A 13,811-nucleotide genomic window follows, 5' to 3' on the forward strand; every position below is an offset into this window, starting at 1 on the left:
GGTTTGAGTGTATTAAGTTTATTGTTGTTTATACGTGTGAATGCGTTGTTATTTTCTCCTAACGTATAATTATAAAGTATTTTATATGAGATACGTGCTATGTGTATGTTTTGTTGTTATGTGTGTGAATGTATATTCACTTTCTTTTATCTTACAGATCTGATTATTTCTATATGAAATACGTGTTATGTGTGTGTGCCTCATCTGTTATATGGAAAATGTATTGATCAAGAATGCTATACAGGTTTTGAAAATATGTATAAAAATGTATGTTTTTATCTACTAATATGTTGGGTAGAACATGGGTAGATAGTTGGTGTGTAATAAACAGATGAGAGGCCTCGTTGTTGTTTTGATCCAGTCATCTAGCGGAATTTAGATGACGACCACAGACTTTTCTAGACAGTCCAATGGAACGCTAGCAGGCTCATAACCTGTAGGTGTTAATGAACTTGGGTGTTCATTCGCTGTATTCCATCCCCTTCATGGTTGCCTTATTTGACTTATATTGCTGAGAAACCCCTGCAGCATGTGTTGTCACCCCGATGAAAATATTCTTAGATTAGGTCCCTTGTGTTAGTTATTTTAGGGACGTAAAGTGAGAATAACGGGAATGGGTAATTGGGTTATTGTTGGTTGATAATAATTAATTTAATTATTTATTGTGGGTTGAAAACCCTATATGCTCACCAGGCTTCCAAGCCTGACCCACTCAGTTTTATTTGTATTACAGGAAGTGGCGCAAGGGCGTAAGATGGATGAACCATCAAGTTGTTTTGTTTACAAGTCTGTATATGTATATATTTGTTGAATGACTTGTAATGTTATCGTTTATGCTTATTGGTCTATATCGGAACATGACACCCCGAGTTTTGATTATATAATGAAAAATACATTTCTTTTAGGAAATGCTTTGGTAAACATTGTTTTATCATGTTTTGTTTTGGGGAACAAATTCCTCAACTCTTTCAAATCAAAAGGATTTACTCTGAATTTATTTTAAAAGCATAAATGAAAATCGGTCTTTTCTGGCCGTGAAAATGGGGATGTCACACCCGCTGACTGCAGTGGAAACATATCAAGTCTGATCTCTGTGTGCTGGTAGCAGTACAATCCCTGCTAAGATGACCAGTCTAGCCGCACTTGAAGCAGCCCGAATCTCCACCACTACCACTCCTACACGCACCCTCGTGCATCCTGCCGCACCTCCCACATCGGCCGCGACTATGGTAATTCCTCGATCTCCAATATGATCCCTTGGGCCTTTTGGCTGAACCTGTGGCTACCTCAACCTCATCCGAATTCCTCTTCTGGATCTGCTCCAAATCAATCTCTCTCTCTCTCTCTCTCTCTCTCTCTCTCTCTCTCTCTCTTTAGCTCGAGAAATCATATCTTCCAGCGTCTTACAATCGGACCTGCTCACGAACTCCCTGATGTCAGCCCTCAACATCTCGTGATATTGGGCCTTCTTCATCTCCTCGTTCGCGACATACTGCGGAACAAGGAGGACCCTCTCCCTAAACTTGGCAGTGATCTCCGCCACAATCTCAGTAGTTTGCGTCAAATCCTGAAACTCACGTGCCAACTGTTGCACCTCAATAATCGGTGAAAACGCAGCCTTAAGCCTTGCCGAGAAATCGCTCCATTTCATCACGTCCAACGCGATATCATCACCAATGGCATGACCAACCTCCTCCCACTAATCCCTTGATCTATCCTTCAGAAGACAGGAGGCAAGTCTGACCTTGTCCCCCTCAGGACACCCGCTCGTATGGAATGCGTTGGCAACATCAGCCAACACCTGCTGCTAGCAATGGGGTCCCTAGCCCCATGATAATCTGGCGCTCCGCAAGCTCTAAAGTATCGGAATGTCATAGTACACGCTCCCATTAAAGCCATTATCTCGGCACGAATGCCTCCTCTCATTTAAGATCTCCACTATACCCTCCTTGACCATGCCAAAGATAACAGGAGTCTGATCTAGGATACTATGCGTAACCTCAGCTGATATCAACTCCCTTATCCGCTCCTCGAGCTGCTCAGCCCCTGCACCCGAGCCTGATCCCTTTCCGGCGCTTGATCCGCCCACTGGTCTCTCTCGCAACATCACCATGCTGAAAACATATCGTAATAACTATCAGAATACTCATCACTGCTGAGGGATCATACGCACACACTGCAAGTTTCCCGGTGTCATCTCGGCCTTTCTCGAATCGAGTACGGATCCTCTGTTTTCAGTAGTACAGGCCCATACTACCTTCCACATCTATCCGTACTTTCCTCAAGAACTGCTTCGACTCCACCAGGTCCCTTGCTCTACTACTACAGCTCCCAACACTATCTCATCCTAGACCTACCCTAGGGAAACCTCTGACTCAACTCAAACCAATCCTCAGTTGCTGAAGGCCTCCTTGTGATGCCAATTAGCCATAACCAGAATACCATCACATGTAACGAGGCTCAGATAATCCTTCGAGTAGAAGACTCGTCCCTACAACGGTTGGACTCATACAAGAGCTGCACAATAAGGCCAAATCCAGCACTCTGAGATTATTCAACCCTGATCACATGTGACGTGACGTATTCACTTAATGGCTAACTCCCATCACTCAAAATCCCACAATGCACAAAGCAAGCAGCATTCGGACAAGGGAAAAATCTAACCATAATATACTCAACAATCATAATCTCATATCAAGAATCTACACTAGCATGCGACATAAGCTCATAAACTTAGGCATAATCTAAACATGCTATCCTACTACTGTCTAATCAGCACTATCATGCAGCTCAAAGCACATATAACGGGCACATAAGGCATCCACCCTAGATCCTTAGTCCTAATCTAGCATGCTGCTCTACTAACTGATAAACGTAACATAAACTTGTATGGGTATTTTGGGGTACTTAGTTGAGCTCGGCTGATTGCATGCACTACATCCTTTCTCTTATCAAAGTTCTTTTTCTTTTTGAATTCTTTTCGCTTTTCTAAAACTGCTTCCTTTCTAAAAAATCATTTTACAAAACTGTCTTTTCATTTTGAAAACTTTTAGACCAATCCCTTAGTTTGAGTTCAGACACACCCGAGAGTATGTCTGAATCCCTCAAACCAAGGCTCTGATACCAACTTGTAACGTCCCAAAACTCCGTACCAAAAATTTTTCTTTAAGTCATTATAAAATCCATATTCATAAAAACATATCATAAGTCATAACATAAATTTAGAGTATTAATTCCAAAACATATTTCATTATCAGAGTAAAACATACCAGGCTGACTAATCAATGGTGTGCATGCGATCACCCCGAGATCTTTCCTCCGCTACCGGAAGTACCTGAAACCAAAACTGAAAACCGTAAGCACGAAGCTTAGTGAGTTCCCCAACCTACCATATACCCTGCACAAACACATACACCATATATTGGGCCATGCCTGCTGTTCTGGGCCTCGCCCGCTACTTCGGGCCCCGCCGGTCCAGGCCCCGCTTGGCTTCGAGCCCCGCTCAGATACATATTTGTTACTCTTAGGCCCCGCCTGTCTGTGGGCACCGCCCGCTAACCACATAATACAATTAGCATATAACACATAACTGAACATACCCTACTGTAATCCTTTCCTTAGGCCTCACCTGTCTTGGGCCTAGCCCCTGTCCTGTCACTTGTGAGTCATGGAACCCCATCCAAGCTCCTACGGTAAGTGAGATACGGGCCCACGCCCACACTCATTCCATGCCTATCTCAGGCCTCGCCCATGATCTACTACTAATGAGATATGGAACACCGTCCATACTCTGCTATTGGTGAGATACAGGACCTCGCCCATACTCACCTACCTACCAGACACATAAATGCATCACACATACAACAAGTATACTCTATCATGCAAACCATTCCTTGAGCACCCGCCCGACATCGGACCTTGTTCCGGAATATCATACTAGAAAACAGTGCCTAGTGCTAACCCCCGGGTCTTCCTACTCATAACTACAAAGGCCGACATTATGGCCGTAGATCCATTCACACAAAGGGAAGCTCACCTGCACTGCTGAACTTGCTGATAATCCTCTTGCTGCTGACCGACAATTCTCTGAATCGCTGCTCCACTAGCTCCCCGAGCTACCAATATCAATACATATATCACTTATTTCCAACTGAACTCTAGAAGCCAAACTAAGTCAACTCTGGTCAAAGTCAATCTTTCTGGTTGACTCTACTCACCGAGTAAGTCCTTTGAATCTTCGAGTACATATACTCAAAACTCTCATAATGCAACCCAAATCACTGAGTCACCCCAAGACTCGTCGAGTTTAACGATCTCTGAGTCCCATCCTATCCAACTCACTGGGTCACCATTCAACTCACTAATATGATCCTTAACTAGAAGGGGTTAGCGTTTCGCAACCTGACTCACCGAGTCTAAGAACAGACTCACTGAGTCCACGACAATCTTCCACAGACCCGCCGAGTTGTTCTTCTAACTCGTCGAATTCATGCCCATCTTCATCCAACTTGCCGAGTCCACCCATGTGGCTCGTCGAGTCACTTCAGTTCTTAATCCATACAATGGCTTTTCGAGCCATGCAGGGGCTCCAACTCATAGATTCACTCTTCTTAAGTCTATTCCTCATGTAAAGTTGCAAACTTTACGCGAAACCAAAGAGATATGGGCTTAAAACACTCTAGGGCTAGGGTTTGTGACCAAGGGGCTTCACCAACAACTTATTGGCATAAACTTTATGGCTTTCTGGATCCTTAATAGCCTAGATCTGAGGTAGCAACCTCAGGTTTACTCCAAACTCGAAATTACTCAAAATGCCCAAATCTCAGCCATAAGATAGATCTAAATGCAATAAGGTCAGCTTATTACCTTAAAGGATCTGAAAAGTCACATCAACTATGTATCCAAGGCTTCCTCTTGCACCACTATGAACCTTCTTCTCTTCCAAGCTTCAAATATCTTCACCAAGGCTAGATCTTGCTCAAAGTGGATATGGTGGCTAGGGTTCGGTATTCTGGGTGAGAGAGACTGTATATAAACCCTAGGGAAGAGAATGAGACGTTTAAATAGGGCATCAAGTCCGAAACTTAGGGTTTCCCAATCCAGACCGGACTCGCCGAGTCCACTTTCCGACTCGTCGAGTCGGTCACTTACTCTTCGACCCGGATCCCGCTCGCACTCATCGAGTTCCACCCTGGACTCGACGAGTTGACCCCTTTGACTTAGGGTTTCCTTTCATTTCTCGGTCTTTCTGATTATGGGTGTTACACTTTCATATAAGTGTTATCGGCTAAACATAGTCTTTCATGCAAGCTACAAAGACAATCAACAGATAGTGTCCTATACGATATAGTGAGAACACTCGCCTGAATCAGAGCTGAAACCAAACTACTCGAAGTCTCACAGAACTAGGTACACGAACCACCTAGACCATCAAAGCCATAATCCTCTGCATATAACTCAAAACCTCCAAGTTTTACCAAAAGTTAAACTGGTAAAATTGTCAACGATCAAAGTTAGTGGTTAACAGTCAACGTCCTCCACACTGCGAACAACTCCATGGTTACACTGTGATGGCATCCCAAAAAATAGTTGCGACTGCAACGCATAACCATGATGCAGAAAATCCTTGGCCGAATTGCGAGTATTCTGGGAGAATACAACTTCATTAAATTCTTAATTCTTATAGATCGAGCCTTGTCTCTTTAGATCTAAATATTTCCAATGACTTAATGTCTAAAGTGTGACATCCCTTATTTTAAAGAACAAAAAATCTTTTCTTTATGCTTTTAAAACCATGTTTTTTTTAGAAAGCATCTCATTTTATTAAAACATTTTGAGTATAAATGATGTTCCAAAATACTAAAAACTCTAAGGATTTCATACGCATAAAGATATATCGGTCCTGAATACTATTACAAGTTGACTCTTTAATCACTCAACATTGTAATCAACTTCCAACAGCCTGAGCACCACTACATGTGATGCATATAATTTGAGTGGGTCAGGTTTGGGAACCTGGTGAGACACATAGGGTTTTTGATCCCACAATATTATTATGACAATAAATCATATATAAATATCCTACAAAACCAACACTACCAATAATATAGATATATAAAAAGATATCTATAAGATAATATACACCTACATACCTAGCCCAATCGATTTTCATAAATCCTAATCAACGATCATCTGGAAGGATCATCTTATCTGATGAATCATTTAGAGCAACAACTTGACTACACAACCAAGGGAAGGGGATAGAGTACCCGAATGAACACACAATGCTTTTCTCTGGACGAGTTTCATTAACATATACAGATTGTGAGTCTGCTAGTGTTCCACAAGAGTGTCTAGAATAGTAAGTGGTCATCATCTATATTATACTAGATAACTAGTCCCAGTAGTACAATAGTACAATTTTGGTCATACCTGGGAGGTTTTATAGGTTATAAATCAATGCATGAGGCAGAAATAACTTAACCCTTAAGTTTACATGCAACCTATTTGTAACTAAGTTTTCTCTATTGAGAATAATTAACTATTAATATCTAGAACTCTAAGGAGGCCCTACTATTATCGAACTTCACATAGGGTTAGGGTTTACATATAGTAAATAATCAAATCAATTCCTTTCTTGAAATGCCTTGGAAAGCAAGCAACAAAATCTTGATGCCTCTAATGGTTTATACCCAAACCCTTGCAATTAGAAGACTTAAGGAGAGAGGATGGAATTTTCGACTCTAACCTTTCTCAAAGGAGTGTATTAAAAATAGGATACTAAGGGTTATATTTATAGCTGATATAAGGAGCCTTGGAAACCCTAGTTTGAATATAATACTATTATTTCAAATTTAATAATTATCCAACTTCCTAATTATATTTAAGGGATAATTCTAGAACCCTTAAAGGCTCTCCAAAACGATCCCCTCCTGGGAAGGTTCTGGAACCTTTCTATTATTCAACTTTTGAACAATGACAACTTAGTCCCTATAATTTTCTAGAACCCTTATCTTTAAGGGATAATTCTAGAACCCTTAAAGGCTCTCTAATTCATCTCTGATTAATTCTTAATTATATATTAATATTTCTAATTAATATATTAATATCATAATATATTAAAAATTTATTTATTGCTATTTATTAATCACATAATAAATCAATAAATCAACCTCTCTTTCTCTCTAAAAGTCATTCTAGTCAATTGCTAGTTCTAAGGCAACCCAAAAAGGACTTTGCTTTTAATTCAAGTATATACCAATTTAGTTATTAGATTATACACCTTAATCTAATAGCCTCCCAATTGGATATTTTTGTAACTACAATTGAAAATATAACTTCCAAATTAAAAAGCAAAGTGTGCTTTCCGAAGCAACTGTCGAACTCTGATCTGATAAGAAATTGGCCCCTAAGATAAGTGATCAAATATTTCTTTATTCTTCAAGATATCATATGGACATGAGACATGGATTACAATCAATCTCATTGTCTAAAATTATGTTTCCTGATTTCCTGATCTGTGATGACGTCATTAGACTACAATCAATCTCTAGTTGGGCACAACACTATAATGTGACACCAAATCACCGAGGGACCAAATATATTGCTTTTCCTATTAGTGCAAAAGGAACGAATAAGCTTCGACTTATACACTTATATCCTTTACTCACCAAATCATGCATGACATTACTTTAAATAACATCGTGCTACTGATGCATTTTCGCAATACAAATGCACAATTAACTTGTAAATTACAACTTATATATATCTCTGTTTGAAGAATAAATGATATTATCATCTCAAAATTAATTATGATATAATATATGAAGTAATTCTCTGAGCGTGAGTTTATCCAATACTAAAAAATCTCCATTTTTTAAGCACTCATGAATATTGTAGCAAACCCATTGCAATGTCTAATCTCCATAGACGATCTACAACCTTTTCAAGACAGTCGTAATTTACTACTAACTCCTAAAAGTATGAGAAACTGTGAAATTTTTGAATAATAAAATCCTTCAGGAAGTAAAACATGCAAAATAAAACACAAGAATAAACAAACAAAAAGGCGATAAATATACTCATAAATAATTCTCTATTATTTAATCGCCAAATTCAATTATATTTATTTTGTTAAAAAGTTTAAACTATCAAATAACTACTAAAACTAACATCGTCTCTCAAGCCAATGCTCCTAGCATGCTGGTTGTGTTTAACCCTACTCAGAGCTTTTGTGAAAGGATCTACAAGATTGTCTTCTAATGATACACGCTTCATCAGGAGATAATCTTCTTCAAACCTATGTCTAATGTAATGGTACATTCTTTCGATATGCTTGGATCTACCATGATCCTTTGGTTCTTTTGTCAAAGAAACTACCCCTTCATTATCAAAAAAAAAGTTCCATTGGCTCTTGAATGGTCGGGACTAGTCTGAGATCGCCGATGAAGTTCTTCAACCAAGTCGCCTCCTTTTATGCCTCACTTGCTGAGATGTACACTGATTCACAAGTAGAATCAACCATCTTATCCTGCTTGGAACTTTTCCAATTCACCGCTCCACCATTTAACACAATCACCCATCCCGACTGAGAATAAAAGTTGTCTTGATCTGTTTGAAATCTGGTGTCACAACATCCACTTACTCTTAAAATATCACTATGACTAAGGACTAGAAACATATCCTTCACCCTCCACTGATACTTAAGAATATTATTAAATGCAGTCCAATGAGCTATGCCAAGATTTCCCTCAAATCGACTAACCATGCTCAAAGCATAAGACATACCAGGGCAAGTACATTTCATAACATACATGATCGAACCTACAACCGAAGCATATGGGACCCGACTCATGTAAGCTATTTTTTGGAATTCTCCATACTAAAAAGTTTTAGTATTTTATCCAAGTATGTATTCTAGCTAAGATAATAAGTCGTTTCTTTCTATCCCTCAAAATCCTTATTCCAAGAACTTAGGCTGTTCCCCTGGGCCCTTCATAGCAAAACACTTTCCAAGCCTATATTTCACTTCTTGAAAGGTCAGAATGTCGTTTTCTATAAGGTGTATGTCACCAACATACAATATTACGAAAGTCACTATACTCCCAATAGCCTTAACATACACACAAGACTCATCCTCACTCCTAGAGAATCCAAAATCCTTGACTTTCTCATGGCAAAAAAGATTCTATCCGCGAGACGCTTGTTTCAATCCATAAATGGATTTCTCAAGCTTACACACTCTCTCAAGAAACTTGGCATGTATAAAACCCTTTGGATGACTCATGTAAAACATCCTCAGCCAAATACCTATTTAGGAAAGTGGTTTTAACATTCATTTTCCATATTTCATAATCATGAAACACTGCTATTGCTAGCAGTATCTTAATATACTTAATCTTGGCTACTAGTGAAAAGGTCTCATCATAGTCATACCTTTGGGTTTAAGTAAAGCCCTTTGCAACTAGTCATGCCTTATATGTGTGCACATTTCCATCCATGTTGGTATTCTTCTTGAAATCCATTTGCACCCAACTTTCTTTCAGCCTGGTACATGATCAACCAAATTCCCAACTTGGTTATCATACAAAGACTGGATCTCTCTATCCATTGCCTTTTTTCTTTTAGCAACAACAAGGCCTAGCATCGCTTCCTTATAGTTAGCTGTCTTATCCAAATTTACCAGTGTTCTATCACTAATAAATGTTTCACCATCTGATGTAGTATGTAAACCATTGAATGAGGGTGGCATGCTAACCTTACTTGATCGACGAAGATGTAATAAATTATCAATGGGCTGAAGACGATTCTCATCCTCTGGTTGAGAGCTAGTATAATATAAGGTTCTTTCATTGGTTGACTCTTGAATCTCTTCAAGGCCAATTGTACTCCTACTGTCCTCTTGGAATATGAGCTCTCTCGCGAAACACTGTTCTTTGACCTACAAAGACCACGTTCTCACTAGGTCTATGGAACAAGTATTCAAAAGAATTTTGTGGGTACCCAATGAAAATACTACTCTCGGATCTGGTTTCAAGTTTGTCATGAGTTTCTCGTCTCATGAGATCCTCACAACCCTTGACCTTGATATATATGAGTAAGAGTACTTTCCATGTCTACATATCATGAGGTGTTTTAGAAACCTTCTTATTAGGAACAAGATTTAGGATGTGGGTGGTTGTCTCTAAGGTATACCCCAAAAAAATAGGAGGAGAAGCTCGACTCGTCATGGAATGAAACATGTCTAACAAGGTTTAATTTCTCCTCTTAACAACACCATTAAGTTGTGGTGTCCTTAGAGGAGTTAATTGTAAAACTATTCCACATTCCTTAAGATAGTCATGGAGCTCAATACTAACAAACTCTTCACCTCTGTCAGATTAGAGCATCTTTATCTTCCTGTCTAATTGGGCCTCGGCCTTGTGTCTAAACTCTTTGAACTTTTTAATGGTTTTTGATTTATGTTTGATTAAGTATATATACCCATATCTACTATAATCTTCCATAAATATCATGTAGTATTGTTTTGCATCCAGTGTGGCAGATCTAAAGGGCCCACAGACATCAATATGGATAAGGTCTAACAATCCTTCACATCTTTCATAGGTTCTAGTGAAAGGGGATTTTATCATCTTCCTAATAGAAAAAAATCACACTCATCATCTGTTCTTAGATCAAACTGATATACTTCATACAAACAATCCTATGTGTGCATGCAACCCTAGATTGGATCTATGTTTTCTCTATTAGACATACAAGCATTGAACACAAAAATAGAAAACCCTAAAATGCATCTAATATTTAGAAATGTACATAAGAAATATTAGAACACATACCTTTGTTTCTATATAGTAATAACAACCAATTCTTGAAGATCCTTGCTTTTAAGAACAAGTACCACAAGCGTAGTACCTCTAATGGCTCACAAACACACTAGGGAAAGAGGATGAATATGAGAGAGAGGAGAGAGGAGTCAATTGCTCAGAATTCGCGGCTCTTCTAGGGTTTCAATATGGTGCACAAATTCATGAGGTAAAGGGCTCTATTTATAGTTGAGGCTAGCTAGGGTTTTAAGGTGGAAACCCTAATTCCATAGCTTAGGGCCTAAGCAATTCCATTGCAATATTAGGTGATCCAATGGCCCAAAACTACAACTATCAAATAATTGCAAAAAAACCCCTACATTTTTAATCAGTTCCTTTAATCCCCAAATTAATTCGAAATTAATTTATGATTAAATACTAATTAATAATATGATTTCTAATAAATATATTATTCTTATAAAATATTAATAAATCATTTTATGCACCAATTTATTATTCTAAATAATAAACTCAGCCTCTCTCTCCAATAGTCATCCTGTCTAGTTGCTAGTGTGAAGGCAACCCAAAAGGACCATGCTACCATCAAATAAAGTACATACCAATTATAGTTATGGTCTTCGACACCCAATACAACAATCTCCCACTTGAATAAGTCTAATAACTATAATTGCAAGTATGCCTTTTAAAATTTGACTAGCAATCGTAGCTCTCAAAAGCCGCTGTCAAACTCTGACCTAATCAGTGACGCATCCTTAGATAAGTGATCAAATATCCCACCGTTGTATAAGATATCATATGGTCATGAGACATGGAATATAATCATTCTCTCTGTCCAAGGTTTGTTTCCAAATTTCCGATTTATGAGGACTGACTAATTGTACAAATCAAATCTGTCCAGGATCGGCCAAGCACTTAGGGTGTCATCACTAAATCACCGAGGGGCCCACATATATCGCTTTTATCCCATTTAGGGTAAAAGGAACAGATAAAATTCGACTATATGCTTGTACTATTCACTCATCAAGTCACACACAACAATACGTTTTATAACATCAAGTTACTAATGCGTTTACATATTATAAATGCACAACCGACTCGTAAACAACTCATATTTCTCCGTTTCAGTAATATATGATATTATCATCTCAGAATTACTCATGATAAAATCAATGACGTAATTCTCTGAGTGTGGGGTTAATCCAATACTCAAATCCTATTTCAGGAGTACTCATGAACGTTGCAATAAACATTTGTAATGTCTAAACACTTAGACAATCTACAAGCCAATTCATGACAGTCGTACTTCATTACTTACTTCCAAAGTATGATCGAATGTGGATAGTTTGAATAATCCAATTATTCGGGAAGTAAAACATGTGAAATGAAACACAATAATAACCTAATTAACTAGGGTCTCAAAACATTTGAATATAAATAAAATCACTTTATTTAATTTAGTTAGACTTTACTCATTGTATAATGTTTCAAGTAATCAATATAATACTTTAATTAAAACGTTAGTCATGCCATGAACAAAATACACACACTATGTTTATCTATGGTCCTTTCCTTGTGAAACAGATCAATCGAACACATTTCCAATGATGCTCATTTCACATTTCCAAAATCCTTATTTCAAGTGTAAGAATACCAAATTCTTGCCACTACTAGAATCTGTTAGAATCTAACCTTTCAAACAATGATATTTTTGTAATGTCGAGGCACTAAAGTCATAGAGACTTTGCCAGTGATATTATAAAGCATTCCATTGGAGATTGGTTATAAAACAATTCCATGGAAATGAAGTCTCATATTCAAAGAGCATTCCTTGAACATCCTTCTTGCATAAAGGTTTCTAGTTAACACATAGATCTCAATATCCAACTCCCATAATGAAAAACATTTCCATATTGCCATATGACATCCTTTCTTAACAAAACTTCATCTATCTAGAATTACATCATTATGGTCTATCCATTATTATACTTCCAACTGTCCATAAGCAACTAATCTTTAACGAATCTCAGATTTTCCTTTAACAGTTGTTTAATAACCTTAGTCATATCAGGTTCTAGTTCTTTTCCATCTTAATACGCTAGGCATTTGGAAAAATTAGAACAAGTAAATATTATAGCATATGCAATCGATCCTATACCCGAAGCATGTGGGATTCGATTCATGATGTCTTACGTGATACTTGATCAGTCTCTTGCTATAATATTTCCATATATCGAATTTCCTATGTTGAAACATTTCAACATGATATTCATATATGTTAATGACTAGGTTCCATTAAATTTCAATCTAAAATTTTAGATTTGAAATGAAGTATTAGTGCCCTCTCCCTTATGCCTTACTATAGTGAAATGTCACACCCCCAAACCAGAACTGTGAAAATGTTTGGGGGTGGGTGACTTCATGTCAAGTATCACAACACATGCATTATATTAATCAAAGTACAACAACCATTGCATTAATAATGTATAAGTTTTTACATAGGTGTTTAAGCATTGTATATTTAACATCGAAAGTAGATACAGTAAAAGACAAAAGACGCGACACGATACTAGGTTGTCTTCTCAAAAGCTCTTGGAGTGTACCTATCTACTAGATTTCCTGATAATACAAGTTATTTTAAAAGAGAGGATCAAAATTTAAGTTGGTGAGTTCATAAGTATTAGTTTCATTTATAGTTGCAATAGTTTTAAGAAAGTGATTGATTTTTTTTACGAAAGTCTTATACTTTCCACTTTACAAGTGAAAAGTCATTTTAATAACATAAAACCATTTGTATAAGTGTTATTGTACTTATAACATAGTATAACAAAATTTTAACTCACCATAAAATTATAAGAAAAATGTTTTCTGTTTTGCTTATGGAAAATGAATGATGCAGTAGCATTTCTTAAAAATACACTATTGGTGTAATAACTACCCTAGTATTAAACTGGTTAATTAGAGTTAAAATGTGATTGAGGTTATAACCAT

Source organism: Lactuca saligna, chromosome 7 (assembly GCF_052625555.1).
Source record: "Lactuca saligna cultivar CGN05327 chromosome 7, ASM5262555v1, whole genome shotgun sequence".
In the NCBI taxonomy this organism is placed as follows: Eukaryota; Viridiplantae; Streptophyta; class Magnoliopsida; order Asterales; family Asteraceae; genus Lactuca; species Lactuca saligna.